Here is a 12,408-nt window from a genome sequence, read left to right as displayed (position 1 = left end):
TCTCTTTGCTGTGTTTTAATTTTTTAATGGTAAGAATAAACTTGTTTCATGCATTATAAAAATAAAGATGGCAATTTGTCAGTAACTATTTGTTCATAATACGGAAACAAAAAATATTATAAAAAAGGGAAATCAAAACCATGTGGTCTCATGTTCAGGGACTCCCAAGAACACATGCTGATCTGTAAATAAAGACATGTAGAAACAAGAATGTTCCTGTACCTAGAAAAATACACAAACCCATAACCAAAACAGATAGTCATTCTTCTTTCTGATCTAAATCTGATGGGCTCAAAGTGAGATTATAAATTAGTAGACAGTATGTTTAAAATAGACAGCTGCTAACAAATCATGCTAAATAATCATCCTTGAAAATTAACTGTGACAGGATGACACCAAACTAACCCTAACTGTGTCAGTTTTAGGGGCAAATATACAGGACTAAGGAACAAAACATTCCAAATCATTTTATAGATAAGAACTTTATTTAAATCTTTAAAAATAGATTACTTTTTATAGATTATTATGGAACCATACTCTTCTTTCTCTTAATTTAGGTAAAAGCTAAAATAGCACTAATTATAATACATTACTAGATTAAGCCTTTATTCTTTTTTATTTCTTTAGAAGTTATTATTACAATCTTGGTTTAATGGCCAACTCCACCACTTATTGCTCTGAGGCCCTGAGTGTAAGTATATATTTGAAATGTGTTTTTTAAACTGTTGCTTTTTTTCATCACATTAAATCTCGTGCGTGGTTTTAAAAGTCAAATGTTATTCAAAAGCTTATAATGAGAAACAGCAGTCCCCTGCCCTATACCTTCTCATTACCCAGTTTTATTTAGTATTTAAAAATTTTATTGTGTCTAAAGAATTATACAAGTACTATACGAATACATTCCCACTGGGAGTGAGTCAAGTCATTCACAAGTACAATAAGGAAAATGTTCAAGCAATCCTTTCACATTCTAACCCATCCTGCCCTCCTTTCTTAAGTAATCACTGTCTTTAGTTTGGTGTGAATGTTTACAGTCTGTTCCCAATGGATTTACACACACACATACACACATATATATGTACTTACAAATTTGCTTACATTATTGAGATCATACTATAAAAACTGTTTTGCTACTTTTTTTTTCTCACCTAAAAATATACCTTGGAGGCCTTTACATGTTATAGACCTGCTTCATTTCTTTTAAACATTGCTTAATATAGATCTATTGTTATTTCATAACTTCTGAGCATTTAGATTTTTTTCTAACTTTTTGCAGTTAAAAATAACACAGCAGGGCTGGGGTTTGTGGCTCAGTGGTAGAGCGCTTGCCTAGCATGTGTGAGGCACTGGGTTTGATCGTCAGCACCACATAAAAATAAATAAAAAATAAAATAATGTCATAAAAGATGCTTATATTAAAAAAAAAATAACACAGCAGCTGGGTGCGGTGGCACATTCCTGTAATCCCAGTGGCTGCGTAGGGGGATGGAAGCATGAGAATCACAAGTTCAAAGCCAGTCTCAGCAAACTTGAGGCCCTATGCAATTCAGTGAAAGCCTGTCTCTAAATAAAATACAAAATAGAGCTGGGTTGTGGCTTAGTGATTGAGTGCCCCTGAGTTCAATCCCTGGTACCCCAAAACAAACAAACAACAATAATAATAACATCAAAAACACAGCAGCAAGAGCTGGAGCATGGTGGTGTACACCTGTAATCCTAGCAACTGGGGAGGCTGAGGCAGGAAGATCACAAGTTTGAGGCCAGCCTTGGCAACTTAGATGCTGTCTCTAAATAAAAAATAAATAAATACAAAGGTCTAAGGATGTAGCTCAGTGGTAGAGCACCTCTGAATTCAATCCCTAGTCCCAAACAAACAACCTCCCCGCCCAAAACCCCAATACAGTAACAATAAAAATGTTTTCTTGCCTCTTTGTACAAACATGTAAGCTTGGTCCAAAAACATGCATATTTCAGGTTTCTAGCAAAAGTAGAATTTTTTACAAGTCAATGTACCAAAAAAAAAAAAAAAAGGTTTTTCCAGAGTGGATCATGGTATATCTCTCATCAGGATTTTTTTTTTTGGGTGGGCAGTATATGTGTGTCCTTTACTTAAATGTTTTAGTTAAAATATTTGTCTTATGGGCCCCTGATGCCAGTGTATTTCCTTTAAAGGCTGTGGCTTTTGTCAATCAGTGTGACAACGATATAAGCAGCTTTGAGCAGGTTTGTGCATATGTAGACAATGACTGCTATATCATGACTACTTCTGGGTGCTGTGGTGCACCCCTATAATCCCAGTAACTTGGGAGGCTGAGGCAGGAGGATTACAAATTCAAGGCCAGACTCAGCAACCTATCAAGATACTGCCTCAAAATAAAGAGTGCTGGAGATTGGGTTCAATCCCCCGTACAAAAAAGATAAGTTATAACAATTGCTTATCCAATAGTGATTATAAGATGCCACTGATTGTAAAAGTCTTTGTTTTAGTCAGCTTTTTTGCTGTTGCGACTAAAAGACCCGACCAGAACGACTATAAAGCAGGAAAGGTTTATTTGAGGGCTCATGATTTCAGAGGTCATAGTCCATGGAAGGCAGGCTCCATTCCCAGGGACTCGAGGTGATGCAGAACAACACCACGGTGGAAGAGTGTGGCAGAGGGAAGTGGCTCACTTAGTGATCAGGAAGCAGAGACAGGTGTCCACTGACCATATACAAAATATATACCTGAAAGCCATGCTACCAATGAACCACTTCCTCCAGCCACACCCTACCTGCCTCCAGTTACCACTCAGTTAATCCCCATCAGGGGATTAATTCACTGATTGAGTCAAGACTCTCACAACCCAATCATTTTTCCTCCAAACCTTCTTGCATTGTCTCACACGTGAACTTTTGGGGGGCACCTCACATCCAAACTGTAACAGTCTTCCTGATTTCAGAGATTTTAGAATGTGGAAAAAATAAACAAACAGTCTTAATGAAATATGTTAATCAACAAAGGAGTTACTTGCTCTTTGCAGGTTGGCTGGTGTCATCGGTAAAGTTATATGGGTCATGAGGTTTTCATTTTTTAAAAATTTTTATTTGTTGTTTTTAGATATACATGACAGTAGAGTGTATTTTGACATATTATACATATATGGATTATAACTTATTCTAATTAGGATCCCATTCTTGTGGTTGTTCATGGAGTGGAGTCTCACTGGTTGTGTATTCATATATGAATACAGGAAAGTTATGTCCAATTCATTCCACTGTCTTTCATATTCCTATCCCCCTTCATTCCCCTTTGTTTAATCCAATGAACTTCTATTCTTCCCTCTCCTCCTGTTCCTTATGTTTTAGCTTCTGCATATTAGAGAGAATACTGGACCTTTGGTTTTCGGGATTGGCTTATTTCACTTAGCATGATACTCTCCAGATCCATCCATTTATTGGCAAATGCCATAATTTCATTCTTCTTTATGAGGCTTTATTGAGAGCAAGTATTCTACTAGAATATCAGCATCCTTTTATGATTTGAGAGCTATTTAGGTTTTGAATCTTAAATCATTTTTCATAACTAATATGTTTCCTAGAAAACTATTTCATTTAGGTTTTCAAATCTGTTTGAATAAAATTAAATATAATGTTTTTTTTAAAACATTTTAAAATAGTTACCTTGTGTTCTTAATCATGCATTCATTCATATTCTGAACTTTCTTTGGATATGGGGTGGGATGGTAGTGGTCATTTCATTACATTTGTTATAAACCAAAGCAATCATCAAATGCCACCATTCTTGGTATTTCCTGATATCATTCAGCAATTTGTTTCCAATTCTCCAGAAATAATTTTTTAAATTGAAATTGTATTTTTACCAAGTAACATATGGTATATGGTTTAAAAATCAAATGCTATAAAAGAAAAAAGAAACACTAGCACAAAGTTTATGATTGACCAAAAAAAAATTCTCTTTTCCAGTCCCTTCCAATTATTCTCTACCTCCCTCTATAGCAAAGCCCTGCTTACCAATGGCAACCACTTTTGACTCTTTAAACTGTTTCTTCCAGAATTTACCTCCATGATTCTCAACAGCATGCTGATACTGCTATTACTTATTTGTTGTTGTCGTCCTTTTAAAAAGCAGGCTTAATCTATTAACTCCTTCACACGTATTATGATAATTTAGTTTTTCTTTTGTTTAAGTTGTAGATGGACACAATACCTTTATTTTATTTGTTTATTTTTATGTGGTGCCAGGGATCGGAACCAGTGCCTCAGGCATGCTAGGCAAGTGCTCTACCACTGAGCCATAACCCCAGTCCCAAGAATTTAGTTTATCTTACACTACAACCCCTGCAAAAATTTCCCTTCTTTAGACTTCCAATTTCATATTTTTTTGGGGGATGTGCAGTATGCAGTACTGGTATTGAACCCAGGGGCACTCGACCACTGAGCCACATCCCTAGCCCTATTTTGTATGTTATTTAGAGACAGGATCTCACTGAGTTGCTTAGTGCCTTGCTTTTGCTGAGGCTGGCTTTGAACTCGCAATCCTCCTGCTTCAGCCTCCCAAGCAGCTGGGATGACAGGCGTGTACCACTGTGCCCAGCTCCAATTTCACAGTTTTTGATTAAATTAATATTCAAAATTTACCTTATGATGATTCTATTGATACTGTTCATAGTTGAGTTATGACTTATCTGAGGGGCATGTTTCTGTTTGTATTCAACTTTTGGAATTTCTCCTAGAACTAATAATTACCATTTTTGCTGTTTTCCAGTCTAGCTTGTTGACCTTTCTGTGTCTGTTGTAAACTTGGATCTAAATTGTCCCCTAAAGACCCATGAGTTAAAGGTTTAGTTCCCAGCTTGGTGCTATTGGGAGTGGTAGAAATTTGAAGAGGTGGGGCCTGGTGGGAGGTCTTCAGGTAACTGCAGGCATATCCTTGAAGGGAACAGTAGGACCCCAGCCCCTTCTTCTTTCATTCTTGCTCTTTTGTGTCCTAGCCATGAGGTGAACTGTTCTGTTACATCACGTGCTCCTGCCATAATGTACTATTCTTCCTATCCAAAGGCCTAAAGGCATTGCTTCTGCCCATAGCTTGAGACCTCTGAAACTTTGAGCCTAAATAAACCTTCTATTTATAAGTTGACTATGTCAGGTATTTGTTACAGTGATGCAAAGCTGACTAATATGCTATATATTACTAATTTTCTCTCAGACTCTGACAGAACTATAAAACTTCTCTTAATATAATCAAACACTTCACATAATGCGTACATTTTTTCTTTTTTCCAACATAGAATTGAACCGTGGTAGGCAAGTGATTCACCACTAAAACTAAACTACATCCTTAGCCTTTTTAAAATCTTATTTTGAGATAGGGTCTCATTAAGTTTCCCAGGCTCACCCCAAATTTGTGATTCTCCTGCCTCCATTTATTGTTTTGAAGAAATTGCTTTCTAGAACCTTCCTTCCTCTTGTTCTGATATGAAATGATTTTGTTTTTGGTTGTGATTCAGCAATATAATGTTGATTATTTATGTATCTAATAACAGTTTTGATATAAATAAAGTGATAGAGAGGCTGGGGATATAGCTCAGTTGGTAGAGTGCTTGCCTAGCATGCACAAGGCTCCAGGTTCAATCCCAAGCACCACAAACAACAACAACAACAACAACAAAAACAACAAAATGTGAGGGGAAAGGGGAAGGAAGGAAGAAGAGAGAGAAGGGACAATTGAGAAATCAAAAATCATGAGACTCCAAAGTATTTTTCATGACAATTCTAATAGACCAAATATATGTGTCTATGGAGGATTTGAATAATATGATTAGCAAATTCAATATCATAGATAAATGATTATGTAAATAACCTTGTGCTAAAAAAAGAGCAGATAATTTTGTTCAAACATATATGAAAAAGTCTCAGATATTGACCATGTGTGAAGCTACAAAGGCTCTACAAACCTCCAAAAGCAAAACCCATACATATTCTCTGGTCACATTCTCTGCCTTGAATGTGGCGAAATTACAAATCAGTAATTGAAGTATAAACAGAACTTTCTATTTACTTAGAATCTGCAAAAACCCCTTTCTAAATAAATCTAAGGCTAAAAAGAGAATCAAGATAATTTTGTAAACTATCTAAAAAGATAAATAACATAAGAAAAGTAGTAAATTTTAACAAAAATTTAAGCCTTTAAATGTAGTTATTCAAAAGTGAGAAAATCTTAGAATACATGGAAAAACCTTTGAAAATTTTGGGGGAAAAAACCCATTGGGGTTGTAGCTCAGTGATAGAGCACTTGCTTAGCATACGCAAAGGCCCTGGGTTCCATCCCCAACACTACAAAACAAAAGAAAAAAAAAGCAGAGAAAAATAATTTAAAAGGGAGAAATTAATGGTGATTCTTTTTAAAAAATATTTATTTACTTTTGTCGGACACAATACATTTATTTTATTTATTTATTTTGATGTGATGCTGAGGATCGAACCCAGGGCCTTGCAAGTACTAGGCGAGTGCTCTACTGCTGAGCCACAACCCCGGCCCTTAATGGTGATTCTCATGTGGTCATGTTTGGGAATTTCACTGCTCTTAATGCATGGATTAGCAAACTTCTATGAAAGGTCAGACAGATCATATTTTAGGCTTTGCATGCTATACAGTGTTTGTATCAACTACTCAACTCTGCCATTGTAGGACAGAATCTGTCATAAACGATAGATAAATGAATCAGTGTGGCTGTGCTCTAATAATACTTGACTTACATGCAACTATGATCAAGAGAAATCAATGTCCTTTGGGAAATCCTGCTTCAACATTATTGCTTGTAAATGCACTGTTCATAAGGATTTCATGCAGAGTTTAATATTGTAATCATTGACAAGTGTCTAAAATCTCAATATTAATTGTTCCCTTAAACTCCCTGCACAAACTCCCTTTGTGAGCTGGAGTCTCAAGAAAAAGGGCTTTGACTGAAGAAGTCAGGAGAATCAAATTAAAAGCTTAGATATAGAAATTTGTTTCATATAAGAAACAACTTAGTTTACCCGAGTTGTAGAAGAATAAAAGGAACACAAAGTCGTCGTCTTCTCTTTCTCTTTCTCTTTTTCCTTTTTCTTCCCCTCTGTGCTACTGGGGATTGAACCCACAGCCCTGTACATACTGTGCAAGCAGTCTACTACTGAGGTACACACCCAGCTCTTTTTTTTAAAAAAAAAAAATCATTTTGAAATGGTCTCATTAAGTAACTTGAAGGCTTTATTAAGTGACTGAGGCTTGTCTCAAACTCTTGATACTCTTGCCTCAGCCTCCCAGATAGCTGAGATTATACACATGCACCACTGTGCCCAGCTACGTTAGATTTTCTTCTGGACAAAATGGGGGTGCCACTGTGAGCTGATTTAAACCTGTCTGACTATTCACAGTAACATTAGTTCTGACAATTAAAGGTGGTGCTGGTAATTTACCTCACCCATCAACCCCACGACCAGGTGGAATACAGCATAGATAGCAAGTCTGAGACTGAATATTGCAACAAGTAGAGGTATGTATTGGGAAGCAGGCAGAAAACCCAACACAATAACCTTTTAGACATTCCCACAAGCACTTTGCATGAAAGGTTCATTCTGAGGAGGATGCAACCGATATTGTAGTGGCATGATTCACTGGTTTTCTAGCTGGAACAGAACTGTGGCAGATCTCTCTCTCTCTCTCTTTTGTGCTGGGGATGGAACCAAGGCCTTGTGCACACTAAGCACACACACTACAACTGGGCTACAGCCCCAGACTTCTCTTTTAAGTGGGGAACAAATGCACTCAGGGGGCTCTTTATAGGTATTCCCAGATACTTACACCTTGTTCATGGCAGGGAGGAGGTATCTGTTTAATCTTTCTTGAATATGATTAATTTTGAATTGTTTAATTATTTCTAACAGCCCTTATACTAAATAATGAACACTTGGGTGCATATTTGGATAGGATTTTAAAAGCACTTGCCATAGTCACGTAAGGGGTGTGGATTCCTGATTAGGGTCCTTCAAACACTAACTAATCTCCCCTGGAGTGTGGATTTCTGATTAGGATACTTCAAATGAAAACTAACTGCCCCTAGGGTGTACATTTAAGTCTGACTTACATACCCATATATATCATTAGGTTTATACTGGTTTTTTCCTTTTCATTTCATTGTTTTTCCAATTGAGGTATAAATTCTATACATTAGCATTTCCAATTTTAAGTGAAAATTATTTGATAAGTTTTGACGAATGTATATAGTAGTGAAACCACCACCATAATCATAATATAGATCATATCCTTCATGTCAAAATGCTCCCCCATGCTGCTTTGCAGTCAATCCCTTGGTTTTTAAGCTCATGTATATTTATCATTTTTATGTATTCTGGATGTATTAACTCTTTTGTCATTATAAAGTTTCTGCCTTTGGATTTATTAATATTCTTTGTCTTGAAGTTTATTTTGTTTGACATTAATGTAGCCACTCCAGCTTTCTTTGCTTAATAACATCATGGCATATTTTCCAGTCTTTTCCTTTTAGTCCTACTTGCGTCAGAGCATATATACATTTTTAACTCAACCTGACAATGTCTGCCATGTTTTTGAAGGGTTTAGTCTATCTCCTTACATTGAATGTAATTATTGAGATGATTGTATTTAGGCTTGAAATTTACTATTGCTTTTTTACTTGTCTCAATTTGTTTTGCCCTTGGTTCTTCCTTTTATACTGATCAAATGTACTTTTTTACTTTATTTTAATTCATACATATATGAATTAAATTCATATATACATTCAAAGATAGCCTTATAACTATATTTCTTTATTTTTAGAGTCATTCAATAGAGAGTGCCAGGAGGAAGCCATGGTGCCTTTTTTCACCTACTTTCCCAAGTCCCACACCTTTACTTTTACTTTACTCCTTTAAAAATGAGGCTGGGGGGGTGGGGTTGTAGCTCAGTAGTAGAGCACTTGCCTAGCATGTATGAGGCATTGGGTTCGATCCTCAATACCACATAAAAATAAATAAGTAAAATAAAGGTATTGTGTCCATCTACAACAAAAAAAAAATTCAAAAAATAATGAGGCTGGGTATAGTGGCTCATGCTTGTAATCACAGTGGATCAAGAAACTGAGGCAGGAGGATCACAGGTTCAAGGCGAGCCTCAACAATTTAGCAAAGCCCCAGGCAACTTAGTGAGATCCTGTCTCAAAATAAAAAGCAAAAATGTAATTCAGTGGCATAGGGTTTCTGGGGTCAATCACCAGTACTAAGAAAATAAAAATAAATAAATAAATAATAAGAAAAATGAGTCACTAAGTTCAACCTACACTCAAGGTAAGACATATTATGTTCTTCTTTTCTTTTCTTTTTGTGGTACTGGGATAATGGAGATTGAACCCAGGGTTGCTCTATCACTTAGTTACATCCCCAGCCCTTTTTTAATCTTCTGATTTTTGAGACAGGGTCTTGCTAAATTGCTGAGGTTAGCCTTGAATTTAAGATTTCCTTCCTCAGCCTCCCATGTACTGGAATTTTAAGCATGCACTACCACACCCATGTACTGTCTACTTCTTCAAGGGAAGAATACGAAAGAATTTATGATTATATTTTAAAACTATCAGAGGACAATATGCCCCAAACCTCCAATTCTTATACTTTGTAGATTTTTTTAGATGGAATTGTTTTTGTTCTTCTTTTTTTCTTCTTGGTAGTGGGGATTGAACCCAAGGGTGCACTACCACTTAGTCATATGCCCAGATTTTTGATTTTTTATTTCGACTCAAGGTCTCATTAAGTTGCCTAGGCTGGCCTTGAACTTGTGATCTTCTTGCCCCAGCCTTCTGAGTAGCTGGGATTACAGTGTGCACCACCACACCTGGCTCAGATGAAGTATTTTTGAGATTAAATTCTCCTCTGTGTTCTGTTTTTTTGGGGGGATGGGGTGGGTACTAGGAATTGAACCCAGGGCTCGAACATGCTAGGCAAGTGCTCTACCACTGAGCAATTTTCCCCAGCCTTCTCTCTGCTTTTTGATACTTTACTGTATTTTAAAATCGTTGTTTTTTTAGTATTTTACCCAGTTTTCTTTTTTCCATGTTTTGCATTTGTTCTACTAAGTTATACATGACAGCAGAATGCATTTCAATTCATTGTACACAAATAGAGCTCAACATTTCAATTCTCTGGTTGTACATGATATAGAGTTGCACCATTCATGTAATCGTATATGTACCTACGGTAATGATGTCCATCTCATTCCACCATTTTTTCTGCCCCATGCCATTTCCCCTCTCTACCGTCCCCTTTGCCCAATCCAAAGTTCCTCCACTCTTCCCATGCCCCCTGCCCCCCATCATGGATCAGCATCCACTAATAGAGAGAACATTTGGCATTTGGTTTTTTGGGATTGGCTTACTTCACTTAGCATGATATTCTCCAACTCCATCCATTTACCTGCAAATGCCCTAATTTTATTCTCTTTTAATGCTGAGTAATATTCCATTGTGTATATATACCACAGTTTCTTGATCCATTCATCTATTGATGGGCATCTAGGTTGGTTCCACAATTTAGCTATTGTGAATTGAGCTGCTATAAACATTGAAGTGATGCCTCCTACATCACTTTTCTTGCTAAGTATTGCTTTGGCTATTTTGGGTCTCTTATTTTCCCAAGTGAATTTCCTGATTACTTTTTCTAGTTCTATGAAGAATGTCATTGAAATTGTAATAGGAATTGCATTAGATCTGTATAACAGTTTTAGTAGTATGGCCATTTTGACAATATTAATTCTGCCTATCCAAGAGCATGGAAGACCTTTCTATCTTCTAAGGTCTTCTTCAATTTCCTTCTTTAGTATTCTATAGTTTTCATTGTAGAAGTCTTTCACCTCTTTTCTTAGATTGATTCTCAAGTATTTTATATTTTATGAGGCTATTTTGAATGGGGTAGTTTCCCTAATTTCTCTTTCAGTGTATTCATCACTTTTGTATAGCAATGCATTTGATTATAGGTATTGATTTTATATCCTGCTACTTCACTGAATTCACTTACTAGTTCCAGAAGTTTTCTGGTGGAATTTTTGGATCTTCTAAATATAGAATCATGTCATTGGCAAATTGTGATAGTTTGGGTTCTTTTTTCCTATGCATATCCCTTTAATTTCTTTTGTCTGTCTGATTGCTCTAGCTAGAGTTTCAAGGACTATGTCGAATAGAAGTGGTGAAAGAGGGCATCCCTGTCTTGTTCCAGTTTTTAGAGGGAATGTTTCCAATTTTTCTCTGTTTAAGATTATGTTGGCCTTGAGCTTAGCATAGATAGCTTTTACAATGTTGAGGTATGATCATACTATTCCTAGTTTTTTCTAGTGAAACATGAAAAGGTGCTGTATTTTATTGAATGCTTTTTCAGCATCTATTTAGATTATCATATGATTCTTGTCTTTAAGTCTATTGATGTGATGTATTACATTTATTGATTTCCATATGTTGAACCAACCTTGCATCCTTGGGATGAATCCCACTTGATCATGGTGCATTATCTTTTTAATATGTTTTTGCATATGATTGGCCAGGATTTTATTGAGAATTTTTGTGTCTGTGTTCATAAGGGATATTGGTCTGAAGTTTTCTTTCCTTGATGTGTCTTTGTCTGATTTTGGTATCATGGTAATGCTAACCTCATAGAATGAGTTTGGAAGGGTTTCCTCCTTTTGTATTTCATGGAATAATTTGAGGAGGATTGGTATTATTTCTTCTTGGAAGGTCTTGTAGAACTTGGCTGAGAATCCATCTGGTCCTAGGCTTTTCTTGGTTGGTAGGTTTTAGATGGCATCTTCTATTTCCATAGTTGAAATTGATCTGTTTACATTGTGTATGTCCTCCTGATTCAGTTTGGGTAGATCATATGTTTCTAGAAATTTGTTTATGTCTTCAAGATTTTCTATTTTATTGGAGTAAAAATTTTCAAAATAATTTCTAATTATCTTCTGTATTTTAATAGTGTCCATCGTGCTGTTTCCTTTTTCATCATGAATTTTAGTAATTTGAATTTTCTCTCTTCTTCTCTTCATTAACATGGCTAAAGGTTTATCAATTTTATTTATTTTTTCAAAGAACCAACTTTTCATTTTGTCAATTTTTTGAATTGTTTCAATTTCATCTCTTATTTTAATTATTTCCTGTCTTCTACAACTTTTGGTGTTGATTTGTTCTTCTTTTTCTAGGGCTTTGAGATGTAATGTTAGGTCATTCATTTGTTGACTTTTTATTCTTTTCATAAATGTGCTAAATGCAATGAACTTTCCTCTTAGCACTGCCTTCATAGTGTCCCAGAGATTTCGATATGTTGAAGCAGGAGGCATCATTATATCAGACCTTAAACTATACTACACTAGTAATA

This window comes from Marmota marmota, unplaced genomic scaffold (assembly GCF_001458135.2).
Source record: "Marmota marmota marmota unplaced genomic scaffold, marMar, whole genome shotgun sequence".
Classification (NCBI taxonomy): Eukaryota; Metazoa; Chordata; class Mammalia; order Rodentia; family Sciuridae; genus Marmota; species Marmota marmota.
The sequence above is the reverse complement of the archived record's forward strand: the minus strand, read 5'-3'. Positions refer to the sequence as shown.